The 27,038-nt window shown below is 46.1% G+C and overlaps 1 long non-coding RNA gene across 1 annotated transcript in view; it reads right to left on the bottom strand.

Annotated features, from left to right (window-relative positions):
- LOC116795636 overlaps positions 1–27,038 on the bottom strand; it is a 233,305-nt gene that overhangs the window by 1,962 nt on the left and 204,305 nt on the right. The window contains exon 5 of the long non-coding RNA XR_004360115.1: positions 20,370–20,527. This is a non-coding gene — a long non-coding RNA (uncharacterized LOC116795636). The remainder of the gene's footprint in view (positions 1–20,369; positions 20,528–27,038) is intronic.

Genomic DNA, 27,038 nt, shown 5'->3' with positions numbered 1-27,038 from the left:
GACATCTTCAAGAAAAAGAGCATTAGTCCCGTGAGTAAATGTGACACAATTTGGTCTTTAAATAGCACTACCCTTTTGATGACCTTCCACAATCATAAAATTAAGCCTGGAAAGACCTCCAGGGTAAAATCAAACCCAATTTGTCAAAATGTGTCAGAAAGAACACAGTGTGTAGCCAACCTAAGTTGGAATCATGTCTCCATACAGGAAAAAGTTGGAGGTCGTGGAGGAAACGCAAGAACGACAGAAGCCAAGCAAAGTCTGTGGTGATGGGGGATTCATGCTATGCAGGGCATCTCGTTGCTCCTCTGGGCTCCAAGAAATGTCGTGGGTTTGTTTCAGCAGCCCTGAAAAGCTCCAGCCTGGCCCAGGGTCTTGCCGTGGCCAGTGACACACCCAGAGCAGGGCCAAGCTCACAAAAGGTGGGGGAGCTCCCCACAGCACCAACGAGGAGTGACCATGCCAGGAACAGAGAGGAGCTTTCAGAAAGCCACGTTAGTGCTGATGGGAAGTTGCCACGTGGATGCACTGCAGGATACTGCCAGTATCCAATTACAGTGAGAGCATCTCTCTGTTAACTCCACTGGGCACCACAGCAGCAGCTCTGACAGCACCTTCTCCTGCCCCACTCGGGGCATCAGCATTAAACTTCTGCCTTCTGACTACTGAGTGCACAGCCATGGGCTCTGCTGAAGAAGGGTGGCTCTTTAAATCGGGTCTCTTGGCAAGATCACAGAGAATCACGGAATATTCTGAGCTGGAAGGGACCCACGAGGATCATGGAGTGCAACTCTAGAGTGAATGGCCCATATGGGGATCAAACCACCAAACCAGCAACTGCTGCAGGTCATTTTCTTTTCTGACCAACAGCGTGGGCTCCAAAGCAAATAGAGTCATAGGACATCCTCAATTGGAAGGGACCACAAGGACCATTGAGTCCAACTCCTGGCCCTGCACAGACACCCCATTCTGTCCCTGAGAGCATTGTCCAAACACTCCTTGAGCTCTGGCAGCCTTGGGGCTGTAACTGGTGACCCCCAAGCCCCCTCAGTGATCTCTCTTTACGTGCAGATGTCACCAGGCTCGCTGGAGGGAAGGAGGGACATTCTGGCTACATTCAAGTCCGTGAGGGCTTCTGACATCAACTTTTTCCACTCTTTTTTCCAAGCACATTCCTGGAGAACTTCCAAAGGCCTTCTAAAAGGTGACCAAGAAAGTCAAGTTTCTTATGAGGAAACACAAGTTTCCTTATGAGAGACTCCACAAACAGCGTTTAGGACTCCACAAGCTGAAAAACTGCAGCTCACAGACAGCTCTGAAGTTGCTTCTGCAAAGATCTATCCTGTGCTAGGCAGGAAAAGGCTCTGCTCTCCTGCTGGACAGCCCTTCACGTGCTTCATACCCACACTGCAAGGCTGTGCCATAAAAAAGTCTGATTTGTTATGAGAAGCTGCCAGTGATGAGAAAGGTAAGATTTGCCTTTCAATTCTTTTCTCTTCAACTGTCATTAAAAATGATTCACGGCAAAGTCGAAGTCTACGTAACTACAAGATTAGAACTGAGACCCACCATAAATTAAAAGGCTTTTCTTTCTGTTCTTCCCTTGCTGGGCTGTATCAGGTTACCAGGATGGAATAATTGTAGGAATCCAGAGACAGCTTGACCAAAACTCAACTGCTACTTGCTTAAAAGGTAAGTGATACCTCAAGAAACACATGTTGGCTACGCGGCTTAAAACAATGGATCCTTGTGGAAAATCATAAACCTTTAGTTAAAAATAATAAGTTACATTGTAAAATGACATTTCCCATAAGCAGCAGACTGTCAGGGCACTGATACCATGTGCTGTGGGACTTCTCTGGGGCTGCTCAGCAGAGGGAATGAGGGAAAAAAAAGAGCTGAGCACTGCAAACATTCACAGGGTATTGAAATAGGATGGACAGAGAATGGGTTTTCCTCTCATTTCTTTCCCAAGGAGAAAAATTAATGAATGCAGAAAGTGGAGAGAAGTAAAGGAGAAAGGAAGGGAGACACAAATATATTTGAAAAGTGTCTTACTTTTTTCTTAAAATCAGAAAAAACAGAGGTTTTAGTTAGAGGTTTATTTTTTGGGGGGGAGGGAGAAATCTACAAAATCTGGGTCTTGAATGGAAACTTAAGATTTGGAAAGCAAAACCTTCTCATAAATCTCACTTCACTAAGAAACAATAAATAACATTTATGTTATAATAATGCTCTATTAGGATACTACATCACAGCCCTGTGCTTATTCCAATGCCAACTGCACATCCACAACCACCAGGCATCTTCAGATGACATTAAACAGGTTGGTAAATGCATTTTGCCAAAAAGAATTAAGGAACTTTAGGTACCATCAAGGTACATTATACCCCCCCCCCACTAAAATCCAAGATCCTACAAGGCCTTGTAAGGAGAGGGACACAAATCCACAAGCCAAGAAGAATTAGGACAGTGCAGATGAATCTCCTGCTTCTCTTGTCCATACAAAACCCAAACATAAACCTAAATTGTATGAAGTGCTGAACCATTTGGTTTAAGTGTCCTCAGTTCTTTTTTTTCTACCTGAACTGGAAAAGGAAAAATAAAACAAACCAAAAACTGCACAGAAAAGATGGCTTTGCTTTCTGTGTCCACAATGGAGTCAGGAGTTTTCCCTAAAAATCTCTTTGCATGAAATCAATGACAGAACTCTGTCGAGGCTGGTGAAGTCTGGATCCACACCCCAGTTTCCCAGAGACTACGAATGACACGCAGTGCATGCACCTGAGCAGCAATTAATGGATTTTTCTCCACTGAGAGCGTGTCTGGGCTTGTCCCTCAGGTTCCCCTCTCTGAGGGTGGCACTCCTGTCTCGCTGGGTGCACAGGGCTCAGAGTTACTGGTTCCCTCTGCATCAGCCACCACGATGGAATGGCTGTTGCCATAGTTACTGCTACAGTAACATCACAGTTTCCACAAAGATGCTTCAGCAATTTACTCTGGTGATTAAACTGCAGCCATTTATGGCACAGAATAAATAACAGGGCGACGGTGAATTATGGGGCTACGGCTCCATCGATGGGTCCCGGTGACATCATAAACCACAAGAACCGAGCTCGAGTCATCAGAACTCCCGAGATGGAATTATAAGCTCCATCATTCAAACTGTGCTCTTTAAAGATATTTGATATAACACGTGGAGCCAACCGAATGAAAGCGGGAGAGGCAGAGACAGACCGTCAGGCTCTCAGGCCAACCACGTACTCTCTCCTGGCCACCACGAGTCTGCAGCCAAGAGTGGTAAGAGCTGCCCTGGTGCAGAGGGGAGACAGACTGCCAGGCATTCAGCACAGCCAGGTACATGTCTGGGTCTGGGAGGGCTGCTCCAGATCAATGCTGCCTGTGGGACAGCACCTCAGAGCCTGCCAGGAGGAGCTGCATTGCCAGCAAAGGTCTCCGGGAGCACTGGCATTGCAAACCAGACCAAACATGCGTGAAGTACAGGCTTAATTTCCCTTGCCTGCTCCTTTTTGTGCTGTTGGAGTGGGTCCACCTCCCTCCCAAGGCTGCTGCACCCCACGGGGAGCAGGCTCAGGTTTTGGGGTCAGAGCACTGAAGCAGCACAGTGGCTCTGCATCCCGGCGCTACCAACGAAGGAGCTTTTTTTAGAGCAGACCAAGACTATTTGCTGGCCAAGACTTTTCTCCTCGAAGGACCTGGGGCCGGGCCCTGAGCAGGCTGTAAACTGCTGACATGGGCTGAAATGAGCCCAGGCCCTGGCTCCAAGCCCACGGTGCTGGGACAGCAAACACCTGCAGCTGAGGGCTGTGGAGGTTGAGTAACATCGATTGCTTTGTACGTTCTGGCCCATTAGATGTTATTTGAAATCCTGAGGTATCAGAGAACAGGACGATCTATAAGATCACTGATAGCAGATGGATCTTCTCGCTCGTAAAACTTGTTTGTTTGACTCCAGTGCTTCCTAAAACTTGTGTTTAGCAACGAGCAAATGTAAAGCTTTCCCCTCCCCCCCCATTCTTATTAAAGCTTCAGGCAGCCAGCCCTTTGTTTCTTGATGCATTTGACAACACAGAAGATGGGAAGGAGTCATTGCAGGCTCACTTTCTTTCTTGAGCAGCTCTTCAGATTGCAAAAAATAAATCCCAGGTGGGAAATCACAATAGAAACACCAAACCAGTACTGGACTGGGACGACCAACACAGTGAGCTCTGCCCAGCCACCTTCTCCCTCTCATCACCGCTTCTCAAGCAGAACTTTAGGATCAGGGAAGGCAGACTCACTTTTCCACCAGTGATTCTCTTTAAATATATACTTAACAGCAGCATTTTTAAAATCACTCATCACTGACCTAAAATGGGATGCTATTTGAGGTCAATGTTATATTTTCCATTGGGGACAGTTTGACAAACATTGAGTACTTTAAAATCTCCGCCCCTACATGTGCATAAGGATAAAGAGGGAAAGAGAGTGTAGAATGGTACGTGTGTCTTAATGTACCATACTAGACAGAGACAAACCCACATTTTTAGTAGCTTTCTATATTGATTGCAGAACTATTTATCATGTGACTGCAATAACACACATTTGCAGACTTTAAAAACTAAAGCGCAGCTTCAAAAATGCTGGGCTTGACTCTGATCTCACTGTAAAATGATAACATCTCCAGTGAAGATAATTACCCCCATGTAAATGGGATCAGAAATGGGTAATTTTGGGCTTCATTTTTAACCTTCTTTCAGATGGGAACTCGTGGGGAAATACATTTCAGAACAGTTCATGCCTTTTTTTCAAGTTGGCCGGAGTAACGCTTTGGAGCTGCTTGTGCCCGTATCAGATCTGAATCTACTCCTCTTCCTCCACCTTCTCTCTCTCTCTCACACATACTCATTTTAGGTTTTGTCTCCCCTGCTTGCCTTTCACCCTGGATGTTGCGTTGTGACAAAAGGAATGATTTAATTCAGACAAACCAAAGATTACCATGAGCAACTCCCCCTTTTGCTGAAGAACCCAAGGATGGTGGAACTCTCCTCTGTGTCGCCCCCTCCAACAGCAAAAGTGTCCCACTCAGGTGTTCAAGCTGATCTGAAGGGCAAGCTGCTGCTTCCTATTTTCCTGTAAGTTTATTTTTCAAAGGATGGGCCCTTTTCTTACATTGCCTGACAGAACAGGCAGGTTTACATGAAAAGCTGCACAGCAGAAGGATGATGAATTGCTATGGTTAATGAGTAATTTACTAATTGCATATTCTAGCAACAACCCAGGACCTATCCTCCACAATCCAAAACTATTCCATACACTGGCTAGAAAAGAGTGTAAAGAGAAGGAACAAAGCAAAGTATTTGACACTCAAAGCTCCCTGGCAGCACTGCAGAAGGCAAAATCCTGCAAACACCATGGAAAGGGTAATCTTACTAATGGTATAAATTCAGATGAGGGTGTGATGATGACAAGATTGGCCAGCAGACATTCGCCTTTATTTAAGGAAGAAGTGGCCATGTGTATGAGGTGAGACTGTTCTCATGCCATCACCGAGCACAGGCTTTGGGGCCACTTCTAAGGAGACCAAAATTGTGGGAAGACAACAAAACAAAACGCAGAATCACAGCCTTGGAGTTCAGGACAGCAGACTTTTCAAGGATCTACTCAGAGGAATTGCATGGGATACAGAGCTGGAGAAAAGAGGGGTCCAGAAGTGCTGCTGATTCCAGCTGAGGAATGGTCCATCCTGACAAGCAGAAAGTCAAGCAAAGGCAGCAGGAATCTTGTGTGGATGGATATGGAGCTCCTGACACACCTCAAAGGAAGAATACACAAGGTAGGAGCAGGGCCATGTGGCCCAGAAGGAACAGAGAGACACTGTCTGAACATGCTGGGATTGATTTAGTAAAGCCAAAGCCTGTCTGGGGTATAATTTGGTGAGGGACATGAGGGGCACCAAGAAAGGCTTCTACAGGCACAGCAGTAGCAAGAGAAAGATCCAGGAAAAGATGGGCTCACTGGTGAAAGGTAAAATAAAGACATGGATAAGGCCAAGTTAATCCATGTCTTCTTCACTTCACTCCTGAGCAACCCAAACTGGCTGAGCCTGCTCTGAGCAGCACACTGGACTAGAAGACTTCCATCAGTCCTCTCCAACCTCAACTACTCTGTGATTGTATGAATGGAGCAAAGGAAAAACACCACTTGGAAAGCACCAGGCCTGGATAAAGGAGATGCTTCCCCAGAGAAGGATGCAGGATTTGGGGCATGTGAGCCACCTTTGCCTCAGATCACACAGAAGCAGCTAAAGCCAGGAATGGGTCTGATCAGACACACCAAAGGCAATCTCAAGCTCTCTCACGTGGTGGGGGTGTGTGTGCTGTGCCTGTGGAATGCCAGAGGAAGCTGGAGGGACCAGTGAAACACAACCAGCTCTTTAAAACACAGGGTCTATTGTCTCACCTGACCAAATTTGCCCTAATCAGGTGCTGGCTCCATTTCACCTCTCAAACTCGAGCTCCCAGATTTGCAAGGCACACACTGAACTTTACCAGTGAAGGGGAAAACAACCAAACCTAAATTTCTTCCCACTCCTTCCCTTTAGTCCCTTTGCCCAGGTGCTGAGATGCTCTCACCTGGCCTAAAAAACAAAAAAAGGACAGAAACAGAAAATCAAATGCTACCATTGGAGGAAGTGGGAGCAATGCAAACTGCCTGTTGTTCTGTGCATGCTTTTTTTTTTTTTTCTCCTTTAATTTCTGTTTGCAAAGACAGTGAAATGGAAAATGTGCCTCTAATTATTACCCCTCTGTGCTTCCTAAAAGCCTCTCTCTGAACTTTTAAGTCTCCTCAAGTTTCAGGTCCTCTTTTTCTCCCTCTCTCTTTCTCTCTTTCTCTCCCCCCCTTTTTTTTATTTAAACTAATCTAAAAAAGCTATAAAAAGCCTCTGACACTATAAATTCCCTTGTAAACCCTGGGTTTATAGGTTTAATTGCCTCATTTTACTGCCTTGCATGCTTTGTTCCTTCAGTATTTTAGAGAGCTGCCCCAGTATTTAGTACAAGCAGGCAACCTGGGGAGAGAGAGCCCATCCTGGAGCCCTGGACCAGGGTTTGGCTGTGGTCAGAGCTCTGGCACGGGGAGCACCCTACAGAGACTGAGCCCAGAAATGGCTCCACTCAGACTCACACATGTGGGAAGCTGAACCAGACAAAAACAGAGGAAAACCGCAGTGCTGGGAAGTTCAAGTCTCCCTTGAGATGGGATAAAATCATGCTCACGAGGCTGGAGGGAATGAGGAAACCCACAGAGAGTCTCTCATAGGGGAAGGGGCAGTGGGGAAAATCCTTCTTTTTCTGCTGCAGGAATACTTTCTTCCCAAAGCACAGTACAGGAATCCCAAAGATTCCCAAGCAAGTAGCAAAGGGCACTCCTGTGCTAGGTGCTGTACAAAGAAGGACAAACAAGTTAGATCCCAGCCCATGGAATTCCCCATCTAAACAACTTTCCTTTTCAAAGAAGGGATAGGGGAAGGCGAGTATAAAAGTCCTACCAAGATTCCCCCTTGATCCCTCATAATCTCTCAGTCACAGTTTTGATCCCAAAGCCTTCATGCCCAAGCAATCAGCAAAATCCACCTTTGCTGCAGACACACACGCTTCCTAATTGTGGCTCTACTTGCTGAACCCCAGATCTCAACCAGAGACTGTGGCTGTGCCTCGCCCTCAGGGGTGCAACAGATGCACAGGGACTTCATGAGGGGAGCTAAAAACAGCCTCTGCTTTTATTTCAGGGTTAGAATTGCTAAATGGACCTGCAGAAACTGCCCACATTCATGATACAGGGGTTTTTCTCTCACTACAGAACACACACAGTGTGTTCCTGCACAGGTATTTCTTACACAGTCATCCTGCAGCAGTGCTGTGGAAGTTTCACTCCCTGCCTTGAGCCTCGAATCCAAGACCTTGATGTCCAGCAAAATGGAACAGCAGAGTCACTGCAGACCTTTCACCAGAAGGGAATAGGTTTTTTTTCCCTTCCAGCATTTCCAGAAGCCACTTCCTGGCTCCCACAGAACATGAGATGACACCCTTGGTTCCATCTGAGCCTAGAGATTTTTTTTGCCTGTCATGTCCAAGTGATCTATTAAGAAGAACAGACTACCTAGGATTTTATTCCTGAACTCCTTCCTTTACCAGTTCTAATCCAAGCATGGGAAACAGAAAATACTAGAAAGAAGGGAGAAATAAACGAAAGCCTAAAAGCTTTCAAACAGTTTGGTTTTGGCTTAACTGAGGAAATGATAAAGGCATCCAAATGTGGGTTTTATTGGCAGATGAAGGTTTTTTTTTTTTCTCTGTTTTCCTGAAGAGGCAAGGCTCCTGAATCCTGATGTGTATGCAGCTTGCACTACGTTCTGGTTTATGGCAACTTCAGAAAATGTTGAGCATTCTTCACTAAATATATCAGGAAAAAAAACTCTCGAGATTATTAAGTGTCTGTAAGTTTTATAAACACAGGTCAGCCAGTAAGGGAGCAAGATACAAATTTGTTTCCCCATCCTTAATCTAAACCATAGAGCAACTTAAATTTCTTTATGCTGTTCCCCAAGGTACCATTCCCTGTGATGCTTCCCCCAGCTCAGGCAAAGGGACATACACGCTGCGTGAAGAACTGGCTCTGCTTTTTGTACTAAGTGAGGTAAAAGAGTAACAACCCATTTATTTTTCCAGACCACTTATGATTTTATAGACCTGTATTGCATCTCTCCTCAGCTACCTTGCAGACTGTAGATCCCTGGTCTATTTAACTGCCCTTCATAAATAGGATGGGTTTCCCTCTCTCGCCCCTGCACTTCTTTTCTTAGTTGGGTCCTGTGAAGAAGAAAAGAGAAACATTCCCTCTTCGTGGAAAGGGAATTTAAAACCATGTGTTCACACACAGGCTGCTCCCTGTGAACAAGCAGATCCTGAAAAAATACACTGCTTCTTTCAGCCATTAAGCTGCTGGCAGCAGGGCAGGCAAGAGAGAAGGGGAGAGGAGGGAGAGGCGCTCAGAGGATCAAAACCTGGACGAAAAGTAGGTTTAAAACAAATGAACTGAAGAAAGAACTTGTTGTTGGTGAAGTTGATCCTTCATGCTGCTCTGCTAACTTGTAAAAGGAGTTTTATTTGCCTTTTTGTGGGAGTCCTGGGAGGAAACTAATAAAGCCCCAGGCTTTAGGCAGTTTGTGGGGATGTGGATCCAGGCACATGCGGGAGTGTACGAGTGTCTGGGTGTGCACCACTGCGTGTTTTCTCCCTCCCTTTTACAAGGGCCGGTCAGGTCACAAGGTTAAAGCCAGGGGGGACTTATTTTGTGTTGTAAGAATTTTTACAAAGTGTAAAGGATCAAAGTAATTAGCTGAGGGTGAGAGCCCAGGACTGTCAGAGAAGCATTTGCAGCCCCTGCCCGGGAGTCTCGATCGCAGCCGGCCGGCCTCAAACCCAGATCCTGGGAATGACTTCACCAACAGGTCTGAGCAGCACGGGGTGTGCTGCTTGATATGAAACTTGTGAGAAAGAAGAAAGACAATATTTTGGATGGAGAGGCTGGAAAATGTTCCAGAAATGTGGCTGAATGAAGCACAGGAGCTTTCAGGTGTGAACCCTTTAAAAGCAGCTGTCTCCCGGCGTGGGAGCTGCCAAACCACGCGGGCACTCCTGGGGGAGCAGGTCACTGCTTCCTGCTTCCAGCTGCCCTGGAAGGATATCCAAAAGTGAATCAGGACTCTCAGTTTGGTCTTTCAAAGCAACCAAGTGAGAAGGAAAGAGGCACATGGGTCAATGAGGCGTCAGCATCGAAACAGTGGATCCCATGGGCAGGTCAAAGCAGCCTGCAAGCCTTAGCCAAGAACTTCCTACTGGACATCTTTGTTCTCTCTGCTGACTCTTGTTCTTGGGATGCTCCTGATCTAGTCCATCCAACAGCACTTTCACAAAACCAACCAGCCCATAGCACATCTGTAGTGTCTGAGCAAGGAAACCTCTACTGCACCTCTGGCCTGGGCTTCCTCATCAAAACGGGCCGAGCAAGGAGCACCTCAGTCTCCTCCCAAAGCTCACAGGAAGGAGCTTTGCCTCTAAGCCCACATTGCTCATCCTAAGAAACAACCTTTGATGACACAGATTTTCTATGTCTCTTAAAGTAACTCTGCTGTTAATTCCTAGAATGACAGGGGTGTATGAGCCCAGTGTTCGCTGCACAGCAGGAAAATCAACTGCTACTGACATTGCACCATCTACCTGGTGACCTGGTGTCCCCTTTTTTCCTGTTGCACAGACCCATATCCAACACTGGGAAACATATGCTTTTTTAGGAGAGGTTTCTGTGAGGACAGGGAGGAGATAAGATCTCTAGCCAAAGAGATTGCCCTACTTATGCATGACTGCCACAGCTCCAGGGGTGGCTCATATGTGTAAAATGCCAAACTACACAGCACATAAACACAGAGTACAGCACTGGAGAGCCTCCAAGTCCTTGGAGTCACCCATGTTTTTCACTGGCACTAGTAACTGAGAAGAATGAGTTGTATCCTATCCTGGAAATACAGACCAAGGTCTTCCAGATGGCCACAGAAGGACTTGCTAGGCACTGGACACTTCATCCCTCACCTCTCCCAGACTTATTCAGAAGAAGCTAATTAGCTGCCACTACTGGAAGTTAGGGGGATAGGAAGGAATTAAAAAGTGAGAGTGGAAATCCCTGGATCATAGCTGGTGGTAAGCTGTGCATCCTCCTCACCCCGAACGCTGAGGTGGCAGAAGGAGAGGCAATTCTACCCCCTACCTGCAGCTGCTGTGTGAAAGAAAGATATTTACTCACATAGAAGCTTCTTTTTTAAACTGCTGCATTAGTTTTATTAAATGTCTGCAATCTACATTTCACCTTTCCTCCTCAAATTATGTTCATCTTTGTGAGAGAAAAAGAATCAGATGCCTGACCACAGCTTTGGCTGGGAGCCACCTGCAGCCCCTGTGAGGATGAGTTAGTGCTGGTGCTGCTATTGATCTCCAGGCACGGACTGTCTGGCTGCGTGGTCCTCGTGTCTCCTACCCCACACTGCTCCACCCACCCGAGATCTGCCTCCCCTTGGCATCCCCCTGCTTCCCAGCCTATCTCAGATGCAAAATGTAGAGCTGGCAAGTGTGGCTCCACCATGGCCCACAGCCATTTATCACACACTTCTCAATAAGCTAATAGCCCTAATGTGTGAAAATTGATTTCTGGGGTGAACGCAAAAGTCCCAGTGATTTACACTCTATTTCCAATTGATGAGGCTCAATTGATTTCAACGAGTACTAAAATATTTACCAGAGTGAAAGGCAGGGGGAGGGGGTGTGGGGAAGGACTGGGAACAGGGTCATCACTCACGAAGAGGCATCTCAGCAGTGCTGGTGAGTGGCACCAGCAGCCTCTGGAAGGGCCCAGCAGAGAATGAAGCATTTGGTGTAACAGGAAAACTACTTGGTCAGCCAGGAGGAAAGCAATGACAAAAGAGAAGGAAAAACTGATGTGACATAAACACAGCATTCCAGCTTTGGGGTGAGCTAAGACTCATAAAACTCCCCTGATGTCTCGGAGAAATAACTCTGGGAAAGCACCTTTGATGTTGTGTCCTGCCAAGGCCAGTGTGAACTCGGCTGCCTTTGCCCTCTGACTCTCACAGCACAGCAACATTCAGGGTCAATAAGAGAAGAAGGTCCAGTGAGCCCCCCAAAATGCCTGATCACAACCCCCATCCACCCTGGAAGTGAAACCTCTGCAGACACAGCACTGAGTGGGACAACACTTTGCACACCCCATTCCCAAGTGTTGGTCTCCACTCCCCAGTTGCCCCAGCAAAGCAGACCAGTGCAGTCAGGGAACAGGACAGGAATGGAAGTTGAAGCATCTCACAGTCTACAAGGTGACTTGAACCCCACAGAGGATGTATAACCCTTTCCCCCAGTCTCTCCTTCCACCTGAGCTGGAAGGAACAAACCCAGCTCTCAGGTCCCACTGACCTTTCCCAAGTCATCCTCCCCTTCCCCTATCTATCAATCCTCCCCTCTCCTTCCCTTCCCTCGCCTCCATAGGGTAAAGTTCTCATTTACCAGATCAAAGGTTAGCTCTTGTCAGACCAAATGCTTTGAAATACATCCCAGCAACTAATAATTTCCACGATTGGAACTGCCCCCATATCTCTGTTTGTCACTCAAAATTCAGGGCAGAGGCTTGCAAGCATTTCACAGAAAATCCCCCAAAACGATCTCTCAGCAATGGGGTCAAGAAACAAAGTTCAGATCTAGGTCTAGGTGTGAAAGTACCAAGAGTCACTGGGTGATAACTTCTCTGTGAGGCAAGAGGGCTTTCATCCATCCCACACTTCCCTCAAGACCCTGCCATAGGGTCTTCCAGTACACATGGCACAGCCCCATCACAGCCCTGCCTGTACATGGAAACCTGAGAGCATTTCAGTCTGGTTTTCCAGGTCAGTGCCAGCACATGGAGCCAATAACCCCCCAGTCCTTGAGTTTATTGTGGCTCAATCTATTCCAAGATCATCTCTTAGCAAGTGGTGGGGTATTTCCTGCACAGGTCTGACTTCCCTGAACTCCTGAAGATGCTGCCATAAGCAGAGTTTCTCTCTTTCTTGTCACCTGTCTACTGCTGCTGTGCACTCATGATGACAGAATGCTCTGGGGACTATGAAACAGCAATAAATAAAGAAAACACATTCAGGTAAAATAAAAAAAAAAAAAAATCCTGCTGCTACCAAATTCCCAAAGGAAAAATGGCAGAAGAGGAGGAGCAGGACACACACAAGCTTCATGCACAGAGGGCCATGACCTGGTCCCTCCCAGATGTGGTGCCAGGTGCTCGGCTGATGGAGCCCAAGGGAACTCTGCTCAACCACCCAAATGGGAACCTGCTTTAGAAACATTTGTTCAACCCTGAACAGGAACAGCCAGATTATGAGCCCAAGGACAACGCAGAGCTGATGCAAAGCATGAGAAGCCAATGGAGCTGCATCAGTTTAGAGCAGGTGGCTTCCTGAAACTTTAAAATTACTTTCAGAAGTTGTTACCAAACCCTCAACCTGCCATCTGCAAAGGACTATTATACAGCTCACATTTGTTATCCTGTTCTTCTTGGAAAGTGCAGATGGAAACCCCAGCTTTGCTCTTTGGCAGATTTGATTTCCTGCCTCAGTGTTCTGCCCAACCTGACAGGTAAGGGATGCTCAGAGCATCCTGCTCCCTTTGTGCTACCACTGATACCTGGCCCTTCACTTTCCAACACACCAAATGGAAATAGATTCTCCCCTGGCTGTTTTCTTCCCATTCTGGCACTCTAAGGCAGATCCTTCAGCAGAAAGAAGTTGTTTGCCCAAGCAAAAGTACCTTTTGCTGCTAGAAAAGGTGTTTTGTTGGCATGTTTGCTCTACTCATTTCACTGCAGAAATGGCAGAAAAGGAGAGAAGGAAGTTATTAATGCTGTCACCAAGTGCTTTTTGGTCAGTTAAGCAGTGAGGAGTTCAGTGCAACAGCTCATCTCACCCACCCTCTGATTTTCCAGTTTCCTATTTTAGATGGTTCCTTACTCTTCTTTTTAGTTCACACAAGTCAAATGATCCCACCCGTGCAACTTCAGGAGATTAGGATGCGTCAAAAAAGAAAAAAACAAATCCACATTCAAGCCACATGTCTAGTGGGCAAAGTCAAAGCAATTCCACTTCCTTTTCCAGTTCATTTTTCCTCTGTCACTGTCCTACTCTTTGGAAGTCATTCCATCTGTCTCTGCTTTCTCTCACCTTGCTGAGAAGCTACAAAGATGTTGCACTTGGAATCTTGGTGCAGGAAGCCCTCACTGTGTAAAGCAGCACTAATTCTTCACCTTCACAAGAAGATGATGTAGTGTTTAATCAGCAAATGTCCCCATCTGAGCTCTCCAGGTGAAAAACGATATGCGAGTGCAAAGCGTTTTTTAAAAATACTGGAAATACATTTTATAAATAATAAAAGAGGAGAACCTTCCATTTTAGCCTGTGTGTGTTCCTCTGGCCATCCCCACTCCCCTCTCTCCTGCTCACTCTGCAGAGCTGTATAGAAAATCAGAATCCAATCTCAGCAAATCCTATTGACTGTCTCCTGTCACTCACCTGATTAAAGGTTCCACTTACATCCAAATGGTTAGAGCCATGACTCTGAGCCATTCATAAAACTCCTATTGAAGGATTAGCTTTCACAAACTTTGCCTTAATGATTATGCATTCTATTGATCAGCGGGGGAAACTATAAAAATTGACACCAGAATAAACTTTGAAGGACTGCTCTCGCTCAGCACAACTCGGATCAATTGGAATCGACCAGGATGATAGGGAAGGGGGGGGAAAACAGCCTCTCTCCATTAGCTGGGTGTAATCCTGATTAGCTGAATGTTTAAGTTGGTTTTTTTTCCATCTGTCTCTATTTGATTGCTGAGATCCAACAGCATCTCAGCACGGTGCACTCTGTCAGAGCTGGAGGTTAAACCTCTCGGGTGCTTTGGTGGACGGTCACTCCACCTTTGCTCCACAGATAAGCCCTCCCTCACCACTGCTTTGATGTTCAGATTTCCTTATCCCTGTTCCCCCGTTTAAAACGATCCGACAGCCCCCAGTGATTATTTTGTTCATGGGGGGAACAGGTATTAGTCACTGATAACAAAAGGAAAAGGCGTGTTGAGGTGACATTCCTGAGGTCAACCAGGAATTCTTTGGTTTTTACCCTTGGAACCCTTTTCCAAACCGTTTTTGGAGAACACATTTATACATGCAGGTATCCAGCTTTGGCTAGTCTGCCTGAAATAGGGAGAGACTCAAGAGACATGAGACCAAAACTTTGATTGTTTTTCTAAATATTCCCCTAGTTTCAATAAATGAAAGAAAGTGTCTTCTGCCCTGAAAACAAAAGTTTGCCTCTCTCAAACCCTCAGGCCATCATGGCTACACAGCAACAATGACTCCTTGAGTTAGAGGTGCACTCTGCTGTTGAGCAGAGCGATCCAGCTTCCAGCTGGGATGCACAAACACGGGTACAACCACCTCTCCACAGGCTACTGCAGGTGAGCTGAGGATGCCCAGCTCCAGTTCCTCATATTCTCTGAATTTTGCTGCCTCATCCCAAGCACTGAAACGTCGTTTCAACACAGCCACCACCAGTTCCTCCCACCTGAGCGTGCTCCCAGGGCTGCAGTTGGAAGAGCAGCTGTAAAGATGAACCTTCCCAACGCATTCCAGTTCCAGGGTGTGCTGAGGGACAACAGCAGGAGCCTCCTGAGAGATTTTACAACTGGAGCTGCATCCAGAGCTTGGCTGACATCTCCCATGAGTAGCTGTCCCATTCCAAGCAGCATGGACAAGATCCAGCCCAGGGAAGCAGATGTTTTCAATCCCAGAAAGGACCTTATCTAGAGCCCAGCCTTACAGCCACCAGAGTCCAGCTCAAGTTTACATTAAGCTGAGATATTTTCCCAGACTCAGTTCCAGGTGGTCACTGAAATCCAGGTCTCCTTTTTACTATGAGATTACTCATGGGATGAGCAATCCATTTGCTGTTTGAAACTAAATAGCCTTTCTTACGTGGCATCCCAGATAGCTGGGACAATCTGAGAAGGGGTGATCAAAAAAAAGAACTGAGAACGACCTGATAAAAACAGCCAATTTCAAGAAGTAAGATTCTTTCAATAAAATCAGATGGTTAAGATAAAATTTTCCATAAAAAAATATTTCTGGGGCTATAGAAATTTTTAACCAGGTGCATCTGAGCAGGATCCATCTTGGTTAATGTGAGTAGTCAGGAAGTGAGGTCTAGCCTAGACAATCCTCCAGGCTCTTTGCTGAGCCAATGGCACAGACATCTCCCCGAGGTAACACAACCCATCTGTCCTGGATAACTTTTGGGGATGAAATGGCTCACCTTGTAAAAGCTAAGCACACCTCAGGGTGACAGGTAGGGCCACCTGCACAGATCCAGAGAGGAGCAAAGGCACGGTCAAAGCAAGCAGCCAAAGTCTGTGTGAGGAACTCAGACAACACTCCACAATAATCCTCAGATAAAGACACAGGCTCAACAGAAAAAAACAAGATGATGAACTTGGTAAAAGTTTTTTCTGCCCCAAAGACAAAGTAAAGCTGATACCACGAAAGGGTAGAGAGAGAACTGCAGCTTAAAGTAAAACCACGTGGATTATTTTAGTCAGAAGCTACAGCCAGAGATATTCAAATGAGCAGTTAAATGCTCAGAAGCCACAGGAATTACCTGTTAGCACTTTTCTGGAAGTTGTGTTGGCCACTCATAACTAAATGGGCCTGAATTATTCAGAGTACACGACACATCCCTTTGACCTCACATTTTTTTTTGAATCTATGAAAAAAGGCTGATTTCCACGATTGGAATAGAAAGGCCAAGTGAGAAAAGGTATCCTCTGACAGAGGCAGTTTCAATAAAGACATAAAAAACCACTTAAAAGAACTAAGAGCAAGAGGTATCAAAAAATAACAGTATCAACAGCATGTGAGTTGTAAGTAAAGATCAAGTCAATGTTTTTTAATACACCCTCTGAATATTATTTATTTAAAAGTGCTGTTCAGTACTTGTTCTACTCCCAGAGTTTTCCAAAAGTTTAGAGTGGATGACATTCTCACTTAGATTGGAAGCCTGAAAGAATATATGGAAAATCATTAAGTTTTGCAGCAGACCAAAGAAAGAAATCTATGGCTGAACTTAAAAAAAAAATAATAAATGATACTTCCAAGAGAAGTGATCCATAATGGATGAGAGTTGAGTAAAAATAACTTAACTGCTGATCTAGGGGAAAATAAAAACAATAGCTGAAGTGTTTACTCCACACAGCAAAGCAGCTGGAAAGAGATAGATAGGGAAAATAAACTGATTTGGCAAAATTCATTCCCAATCTATACCTGATCAATAAGTGCTTGTGGAAATTGTTGGAATATGAGGCTGCTGGCATTCAGCAAAAGGACATTAATAGACATCTGAGTGGCTGCAATAATTTATTAACAGTATCATTTCAGAATCTCATGACTCGACAGAGGCCGTGGTGTTGGAAGCACCGCTCCAGGAGGCACTAAGTGTCCACCAGACTTCTAAAGCCTTTTCCAAAAGTGCCCCTTGTCTCAGCTTGGCACACCCTGGGGCTGGCAGGAAGCTGTGGTGACAGGGCACACAGTGGCACTGTGCCTGGGCACTGTCCTGGCCTGATTTATTGGGAAGAAGGAGGAAGGAAGGGCTCCAGGGCTGGAGTTTCACAGAAGGAGGGACAACAGAGATGCAAAAGTCCTTCTAAAACCAAACAGTCGTTCTGCTTCCAGCTCTCTTGGGAACCTCAAGGCTTCCCAGGCTCTGAACCACAAACAAATTCTCTGTTTCAAGTTGTTCCTTGGCTTTTCCCTGCTCACCACACCTCAAACTGCTGGAAAAGTATCCATGCAATGAAGAGCTGACACAGGGAATGCTGAACTAAGTGGCAAGTTAACCCTCTTGGGCTCTTATCAACACCCCTGAGTCATTTGGGCCAAGAATGAAAGGTGTTGGGGAACGATCACAAGGAAAGGCTTCATCTGAGCTTTTGGGACATCAGTGGGTAGGGGGTGAATATTTATCTTTCTAAAGAGCAACAAGGAAAAAAAAGTACATTCCCTTTGCAGTTGCCAGTGATAATGGATGCTGTGTGAGCTAAAAACCCAGCAGTTAAAAGCTACATTTATTATCACTCTATCTCACACCAGCAAATTTATGATCCCTTCCAGACCTAAAACATCAAAGCAGAGCAGGAGTCAGAGCCTTTTCAGACTGTTAGAGGGTTTTTTTTCCTTCTTCTTCTTTTCACATAGATTGCTTTATTTATTTTTTAAAAGGAGGTGGGCATTAAAACCAAAATCTGACCTTTGATCCCCTGAGGCAACTCATTACTTACAAGGGCAAATAGGGAGCTGAAAGTTTTTCCTGCATGAAACCGTAAATAATTCTTACATACGTCCACAAATCACTCTAGGTTGGTAAAGTAAATAGTAATTGGTGGGTTTCTCCCTAGAGGCAGGTCTGAAGGGGGTTATAGATTAGAGTTAGGGATTTTTTGCTTGAAAAAAACACTTTAAAAACCATGTTCCCCTCAACTCAGTGCTCCAGATGCTCAGGTAATACATGAAGTTTTGGAGGGATGTGTATGGCAGGGGTGTGGGGAGGGGAAGGGTTTGCTGTTTTTCTTGTGTTTAGTAACTTCTCATGTTGGAATTTAAGAGATTCACAACTTTAAGGGCAAAGGGGAGCATTAAAAGAAAAAAAAATTAAATGCCACGTATGCACAACAGCATTTTCTGTGTTATCAACAAGGTTTAAAGAAAGAACCTTCTACAGAGATCCTCCTGCAGCTCCACTGATTAGTTGGAAGGAGCAGCAGACTTGTCTCCCTGCTTTTTTAACATGTAACTACAGTCACACATTATCATCTTTCATGGTTTGATAAATTTTACCCAAAACATCTGAACTCTACCCAAGCCCAGAGGCCTTTTTGACCACCCCTGCTATCGAAACTACTTTATTTAATAACAGTCAGACACAAATATCTAAATAAAAGGAAAATATCCACGCTTGTTACTGGAACAGAGTTGTTACAGCAGACCAGGGAATTGAGTGAGAAGTACTGCACTGTTATCAACACCAGTGGAAATATTCCCATGTTGGAATGATTGGACCTGCCTGTCATCAAACCAGGATTGCCCAGCAATGCATTGTCACAGTGCAGGGATTTTCTCTGCTGGAAAGTTCTCTAAGAGCTTGCTGAGAGAAAGTCAAAGAAAAAGCCATCAAATGCAATTAAATCCTGTGCAAAACACAGTAATCCCAGAAAAAGGGATGTGGGACTGTCTCACTTTGAAGAGAGAGGTCGGAGCCACAAGGACAGAGAGAAAACCAGTAGGAAACTGGGTGTTTATAAACACAACTGACACGTTTCTACCTGCATGAAATGCCTGCAACCACGGTTATTTGCAAGGAGAAAACTGGTCCCAAGCCTGGCTCTATTTCCAAGAAAAACAACAGGTCATAAATCTGGATTTAATAATTGAAACAAACGGCCTGACTCCCAGCCAGGCTGAGCCCAACGCAGAGAAAAAGCCTAAAATATTGATTAAGACATGGGATTTTTCTACCTGGCCTCTGACTTCTTTGAAACCTTCAAAGGCCAGTGCTAAAGCTACAGGGAGTTCCATCTTAGACAAGATCATGCTGGAAATTTCTCGTGTTCACCTTCCAGCCTCCCTGGTCCCGGGATCTGAGGCCTTTGGTGCTCCAAGGGACCACCGAGGGCTCGTTGAGGACCCAGCAGATGTGCCAGTCCCAGGGGTAGGAGCTGCACTGCCCTCCTTCAAACCTGCCTCTCCAACTGCACCCCTGCCTCAGACACAACTAGGGAAAGGAGGTGTCAGGACATCCCCCTACAGAAACTCAGAGCAGAGGCAGCACTTGCTGTTCCCACCTCTCTGACCTACAGCTTTCCATGAGGGACTGACATCCCGTGGTGGGGCTGGCAAAGCCATCAGGAATCACAGGATCATTGAGGTTGGAAAAGACCCTCTGAGGCCATAGAGTCCAACCACGCCCCAGCACTGCCCAGGCCACCACTAACCCATGTCCCCAAGTGCCACATCCACAGGCCCCCTCAAGGGATGGGGAGTCCTGGGCAGCTGTGCCAGGGCTGGACAACCCTTTCAGTGAAGAAATTTTCTTCAATATCCAACCCAAACATCCCCTGGCACAGCTGGAGGCCGTTCCCTCTCATCCTGTCCCTTGTTCCCTGGTAGCAGAGCCCAACCCCTCCCGGCTCCCTCCTCCTGTCAGGGAGTTGCAGAGCCAGAAGGTCCCCCCTGAGCTTCCTTTGCTCCAGGTTGAGCCCCCCCCAGCTCCCTCAGCTGCTCCTGGTGCTCCAGACCCTTCCTCAGCTCCACTGCTTTTCCCTGGACCTCTGCAGTTGGTCCTGAATTGCTGCAGTTCACACACAGAATTCCTAAGGTAAAACAAGCCAAGCATTGGTTTACTTTTAATAACCTGGGTTGAAAAATACCATCCATTCTGAGTGTGCTTCACAAGGAGTTCAGTCATCCCTCCTAAAATAATGACTATCCAGGCCTTTACTTTTTAACTATATAACAATAAAGTGATTTATTTTCAATCTCCTGGTGAATCAGGAAATTGTTGCTATTCCCAGACAGGGAACAGAGACAAAGGAAGATTAAACACCCAAATATCACACTAGAAGCCTTTGGCAGAGTAGGAAACCAAACTCACCCCTCCTTTCTGAAATGTAGCTCAGCTTCTTAGGCATCAGCCCATCACTCCAGGCCTCACGTGATGCAGACACACGTTCACCTTCTGCAGGGCTCCAAAGCACAAAGGCAGCAGCCAGTGAAAGATTCCTGCTGGCCCGGGCTCAGATCCTGTCTGGACTGAGGGAACAGGTTTCTGGTTTCAAAAGGAGCAGAGTTGAAGTTGCTTTCCTTCAGTTGCAACCTTTTTAACAAAACAGAGATTTTTCTCCAGCAAGTAAAGCCATAAATCAGGACATCTCCTGAGGTTCTTTTTTTTTTTTCCTCCTCTTTTTTTTTTTTCCTAGTTAGTGTGCCCTCCCTCCCCTTTCCATCCCTCCAGACTTACTTCATAAACATTAGCTTTCAAGCATCTCTTCCCCCAGAGGACGTATCATAAACATCATGTTAAATATTTAGAACAGGAAACCACCTCACTTTTCTAGCTACATAAAAGCTATCTTGGGAGGGTGCATTTTCTGTTCTTATGGCTTTTATATATTTATTTCCTGGTGCAGATCATTCCAATAATCACTACATTTGCCAGGGATGTTGGACAACAGTGTTAAGAAGTTCCCCAGCACTTGAGCAAAGGAAAATGCTACTGGACACTTCAGGGATAGGTGGAGCATCTCCTGCTCCATGTGGGACTTCCACAGGCCTTGGATAGGCACTGGTGCAACTATAGAGCTGGGAAGAAGGACTCAACTATAACAAACCTTGCAGCACTCCCATTGTCCTCTTTAACTTCCAACTTCCAGCTCGTTTTCCTCAACTCCTCCGAGTGTCCCCAGAAACCACCATGTTAACACACAGCAAAGATATTCAATAACAGCCAGGCACTAAACACCACCGAGCACCATAAACACTGGCAGTTCCAGGCTTGGTTCAAAGCCTGGAAGGAGTCAAAGGTATCTGGCACAAAAGGCTTTTTGACAGCTCTCCTGTGAAAAGCCTCGTGCCCTCGCCCTGGCTGGATTTGCTCGTTCAGATCCGAGGCAAACTGTCCAGTCCCAGTTAAAGGCTGTCCCTTCCTCATCTGCAGCATCCTCCCTCCCTCTCGTCCCTCTCACACACACAGCAGCACCTCGGGACTTTGGGCAATTCCAAACTCCAGCTCTCTCAAGTACAGCAAGCCTCAGAACAAGAGGGAACGGCTTCAAACAGAGAGAGAGGAAGTTTAGGTTTGATATTAGGTAAAATTCTTTAGTGTGAGGGTGGGGAGGCTCAGACACAGGTTGCCCAGAGAAGCTGTGGCTGCCCCAGGATCCCTGGGAGTGTCCAAGGCCAGGCTGGACAGGGCTTGGAGCAACCTGGGCTAGTGGAAGGTGTCCCTGCCCAGGGTAGGAGGTGGGACGAGATGGGCTTTAAAGTCCCTTCCAACCCAAACCATTCTGTGATTCCATGATTCTGTGGGTTCCAGGCCTGTTTGTTCTTCCCATTCCTCCCCTCAGAAGGATTGTGGCAGAGCCTGGGGCTCCTCAGGTGCACACATACCTTGGGCAGGTGCCTTCCCTGTGTGACAGGGCTGCAGTCGTGGCAGAGGCCCCCGGCTGGGAGCTGCCTGTGCTCAGGGAAAGCCTGAGCTCCATCCCTGGTTGTGTAAAATAGCACTTTCCTTTCTTTTCAAAGAAAGTGGGAGAGCCCAGATGGACAGACATCCAGAGAGAACTCAGATAGAGAGCAGGCAGCTGGATGGTGTTGGCCTGGTCTGTTCCCTTGTGGGGCAGGGACTCTGCCACCTTCTAGGGCAGCACTGCCCCCACACACACTGATTGCCCCTGAAGTACTGCTGAGACCTTCACCACACACCCAAACCTTCAGCTACCCAGCTCTTTATGCTCTTGGGAGAGTCCACAGAACTAACCCAGAGACAAACTCCCACATAAGTGTGACGCTGTGGCCGTGCCCACCCCATCACCCAGGGTTTTGTCCAGTTTCCCTCTGAAAACTCCCACTGGTACACACAGACTCCTCCAGCAGACAAATCCACGCCTAGAAAAATCTCCCCTTTCCACGTCTGTTCACCATTCCCAGCTATTCTTGCAGCCTCTTCCTCCAACCACACTGTGTGCTGCTCATCTGAACCAAACCTGCTGGACTCAAAACCCTTCCCCAGAAGTCGGTCTCTGTAGACCTTTAACATTAATTTACTTTCTCCTAAGCTTCCAGATTTTGATAAGAGGCTGCCCAAAATGCAATGCAATAGCCCAAGCAGCCATCTAAAGTGCCAAAGCCACAGAGAAAAGAAAGCAATGATCAGTTCTGCAGCCCCCAAATTACTTTTTTTCTTTCACAGCACATTGCAAGGTCACAGTAATTCATTCTCCACCCTCACCCCCTTCATTCTGCCTGGCTGAAACTCAGTTCAGCTTCAGGGGGAGGCACTGCAAGGGTTTGGCAAACCATAATGTCCTGCCTCCAGTCCTATTTTGAAGATTTAAAAGGTGCAAAGGGCTTGATGTTGGCTTCTCAGATGTGGGCAACCCTCGCCCATTGTACATAGGTGAATCAAATTTTCGGTGATGCAAACTGGAAACGCCTGCCAAGTATGCACGCAGGAGAAAGAAAAACAAAGATCATAAAGATTTATAGGTTGCTTTAAAATGCATTCACCCTAAACCATGAGCTGCTCCAGAAAGCACTACCAACCTGGCTGAAAAGTTGTGCTTCACATGAGGGGCTCGCTCTGCTGGAACGGGAGCTTTTGTGAAGATCGACAGAATTAACGAGCCAAAAACTTCGGGGTATTAGTTCAGTACCTCACAACAACGATAAAATTAAAAGTTTTATGCCTCTGATTTATAAGTTTAAAATTAAGAAGGATATTTTCGGCTCTCAGGGCGTGTGGGAGCACAGTGGTCTGGTTCTTTATGCTCGTGCACAGCACAGAGTTATATTGGTTGGTTCCTGTGAGGTCCACGACTCTGCTGCTTCAACACAGATCCCTCCAAAAAGAGAAACCCGGCAGTGTAAAATGTCAGTTGTGCGAGGGTCTAGATCTGCTTTAACCAAACTCCAAGCTGAAACAGAGCTCAAAAAAAAAATCTCTTTCCAAGAACAAATCCCCTTGCCACAGTCCTATTGCTTCCTGCTTTTAGTTAGGCTAAAAATGAGGAGAAAAGGCAGCATTAAAAGCGTGTCCACTTCCAGTGAGGCAGAAGTGGGATCATGAGTAGAAGTGTGCGAAAATAAAACGGGCAAACATCAAAAAATAACAACAGATCATATTTTGTGATCAGTTTGTTTCGGGCAGGAAGGCTGAGGCTGGTTCTAATTTGAATCTAACCAGTTGGCCAGGCCCTACCTTATATATTATCTTTGGAATGTGAGTCATTTTGTTGGCTTAGTTACTTCTTCTTCTGTAACATGGCACTCCTGACTGCAGCGGTATGTGGGAGCTATTTTTATTGGGTAAGTAGTGAAAGGAAGTGATGGATAGAGCTGGTTGGGAACATTTCAACAAAACATTTTTTCAGTAGAATTTCCTAGTTGCTCCGGTGTGAAGTTCTTCACGCTGAAAGAGTCGGTTCCAGGGAATTTTTTTAATCTGAAAACGACACCGTAAAAAAAAATTTTCCAAATAGCACATTTCGGTGCTTTTAAACAAAAGTGTTCGACCGCCTCGGCCAAAATTAGTGGATTTTGAAGTTAAAAGAGAAAAATTAAGCTGACATGTCACTGGACAAAGACCAGCCAGGCCTGACGAAGGAGCCATCCCAAGCATGCAAAGCCAACTCCGTCCCCTGCACAAGAATGCACTTGATCATTTTCCCCTTTAGATTTTGAGCTCTTGAAAAATTTCAAGGCTTTGGCTTTTCATCTCCCTTCAGAACAGTAGCTCCTTTTTCACGGCCCCTCCAAGAATTTCAGGAGCATCGAAACCTTCCACTGTTTTGTTTTTTTGGTGGGTTTTGGCTTTTTTTTTTTTTTTTGGCAGAACAAGCAGCACAGCGTGTGAGCAAGGCCTTGGGAAGGCAGAATCCTCGAACCACCTCCCGATCGGGGTCATCCTGGTACTGCAGCGCGCTGTGGTGCGGTCAGATGGAGATGGTAAACCACATGCTGGAAACCTCCCAGTCCCAGGTGCCCACAAAAGCCAAAAATTAAAAGGGTGTATCCTCAATGGATGACCAGCCACTCCTGAGACCCTGCCTTTCCCTGCGGGCTTTTCGTAACAGCTTTCAAAAAGCACGGCCAGCTACGACTTAAGCAAAGCTGGCCAGTGATCTAGGAAACTCTTCAATTATAGATGAGCACCAATAAACAGCCAGTGATTTGCTGGAAATTATGAAGTATAAATAATTGAGAAGCAGGGAGTTGGCCCAGAGGTACCCTTCTCTCTTGCTGATTCGTCTTAATGCATTTCCTTGATGCAGCTCCCTGCTGTGTTCCTAAGGAAGGCTGTGGGAGCAGCAGGATAATGGCCCTGGAAGAATATGCTGACCTGCTTGTGCAGAGTTGGAAATATCTGACCATCTCCCAGGCTGAAAGGTGCAGCTGAGGAAAGGGGGTTAACCCAGCGAACCAAATCGTCACCCCACTTCCCGCATGGAAATCAGGAATTCCACCTGAGTACACAGGGATCCTCCAGTCCCAGAGGACAATGGTTTGACAGCAGTTGGTGTGGAAGGACTTCAGTCTTTATTTGCTTCTTCATGGGGTCCTTAAAGAGGAGATTTGATCAGTGCAGGGCAGGAAGCTGCCTGAGGATGCTCAGGGCTGTCCTGGGAGAGGAGAGAGTCAACTGTGGATATCCTGATCTTCCAGCCTGGATGGCTACGGTCCACAATGGCTTTACAAATATAGCCCCAAAATAGGGCAAGCAAGCCTTTCCTGGGGTCACAACTCTTGGACAGGGCACGGGACAAACCCCAAATGCCAACCCTGCAGCTCAGCAGGACCCCAAGACAGCAGCACTGCAGAGAAATTCCTCCCCAGGGGAATGGGGCTTCAGTCAGAGCTTCACCCTTAATGCAAAGGGAAAAAGTCCTTTGGGAAAACAGGTCAAAATATTCACCTTTGAGACATTTCTGTGGAGTTTGTCAGATGAGGAAATTGTACTAAGAGAGGATAATTTCCTTCTGTGCTGCTGGGTCAGAGATAATGAAAAAAGCCAAGTGGATGTACAGCAAGGCCCTCAAAGGGACCCATAAAGAACCAAGAACACCTCCCCCTTGCTCCACCACGGATGACTCTAAGGGAATTTTGTTGTTAACACCCACCAATTACCAGCTGCCTCACATCCTGATGCTGATGCCCTTTTGATCTGTTTAATAAAACTGTGGATGCTGCCACAAGCTGTATAAAATCTCCCATACTACAAAAATTGAAATCTTCCTGATAACTGGCAGCAGTGGTTCCCATTCAGCAACCAACCACTGGGTCATAAGCACATCTACCTTCATGAGCTTTAAATGTGCCACTGCTAATTTTAAAATTTTAAAAAAACCTTCTGGCTTTTGCACTGAAAATGAAATGCCTGACTTATGTGAGGTGTAAGAATTAAAGCATGGGGTGAATCAGGTCTAACTCAGATGTCTGAAACCAGGGTGTCTAATTCAGAGCTGATTCCCTTGTGTTTTCTTCATAGCCTTGGTAAACAAGCAGTTTACCTTATTGTAAAATAAACATCTAAAAAAAATACATCTAAAACTCTAGAAGTGTCAGGTTGTCCCCACTTGTTGACAAAAAGCAACGCTAAAATTCTCAGACTGACTCCTGAATTTTATCAGGCAAAGGAGGGAGATCAAACAGACTGTCTAAATATTCCTAAGACATTTTTCTAGTTCTAACATAACAGACAGGCCACTGTGAATGCTGGGCTGCTCCTTGCATGTCCATAAAACTCACATTCACTGGGAAAAGGAAAGAAAACAGAATAGAAGAAGGAAAGGGAGAGAAAAATATATACATACATAAAAAAACTAAACTAAAGAGAAGCACAAATCTAGTGGGAGAGAAGGCTGGACATCATTACTGCTTTGCTCATGATGCTTAGATCCACCAAGAAAAGCTCACCAAAAAAAGGGAAATTCAAGGGACTCCTTAAGGCAGCAAAGCCAGGCTGGCATGTAAGGAGGCAGGACTTCAGATAAGGTATTCCTACTCATTTCTGGCACAACATCTTTTTATATGAAGATGATGACAATAATTTTGAAACCCCCATCCCCTCCTCACCCCATCTGCACCGCAGAGAGGACACCAACATCTCGCATGACAGGAGTGAACACGGCCCACGTTCACGTGGGGGGAAACGCAGCTCTGGGGCATCAGCAGGACTTCTGATTAAAGCAAAGGGAATATGTTCTGCTCCCACAAAAGCAGAAGCGGTCCCTGGCTCCCTCCTGCTCCCCAGCACTGGGGGAGCAGAGGAAAGGCAGCACAGAACGCTCCCGGTGCGAGGAGGTGGCTGCGGAGGGAGCGGGAGCTGGCGGTGTCTCCAAGGCCAGCATCAGGGCAGCGTGGGCTGATGAAGTCTGAGTAGATGCCACAGCTCGTAGCTTTTAAGATCTAAGTAAACAGTGTAAAGGGACATGGAACCAGGGCTCAGTATGCAGATTTTGCTCCATTATGTTCCTGAGCTGTTTTTTCTCTTTTCACTCCCAGCTATGGAAGACGCCAAAGCTGTTAAATATCAAGCGTGTATAAT

This window comes from Chiroxiphia lanceolata, chromosome 18 (assembly GCF_009829145.1).
Source record: "Chiroxiphia lanceolata isolate bChiLan1 chromosome 18, bChiLan1.pri, whole genome shotgun sequence".
In the NCBI taxonomy this organism is placed as follows: Eukaryota; Metazoa; Chordata; class Aves; order Passeriformes; family Pipridae; genus Chiroxiphia; species Chiroxiphia lanceolata.
This window is presented reverse-complemented; position numbering and strand designations above follow the sequence as displayed.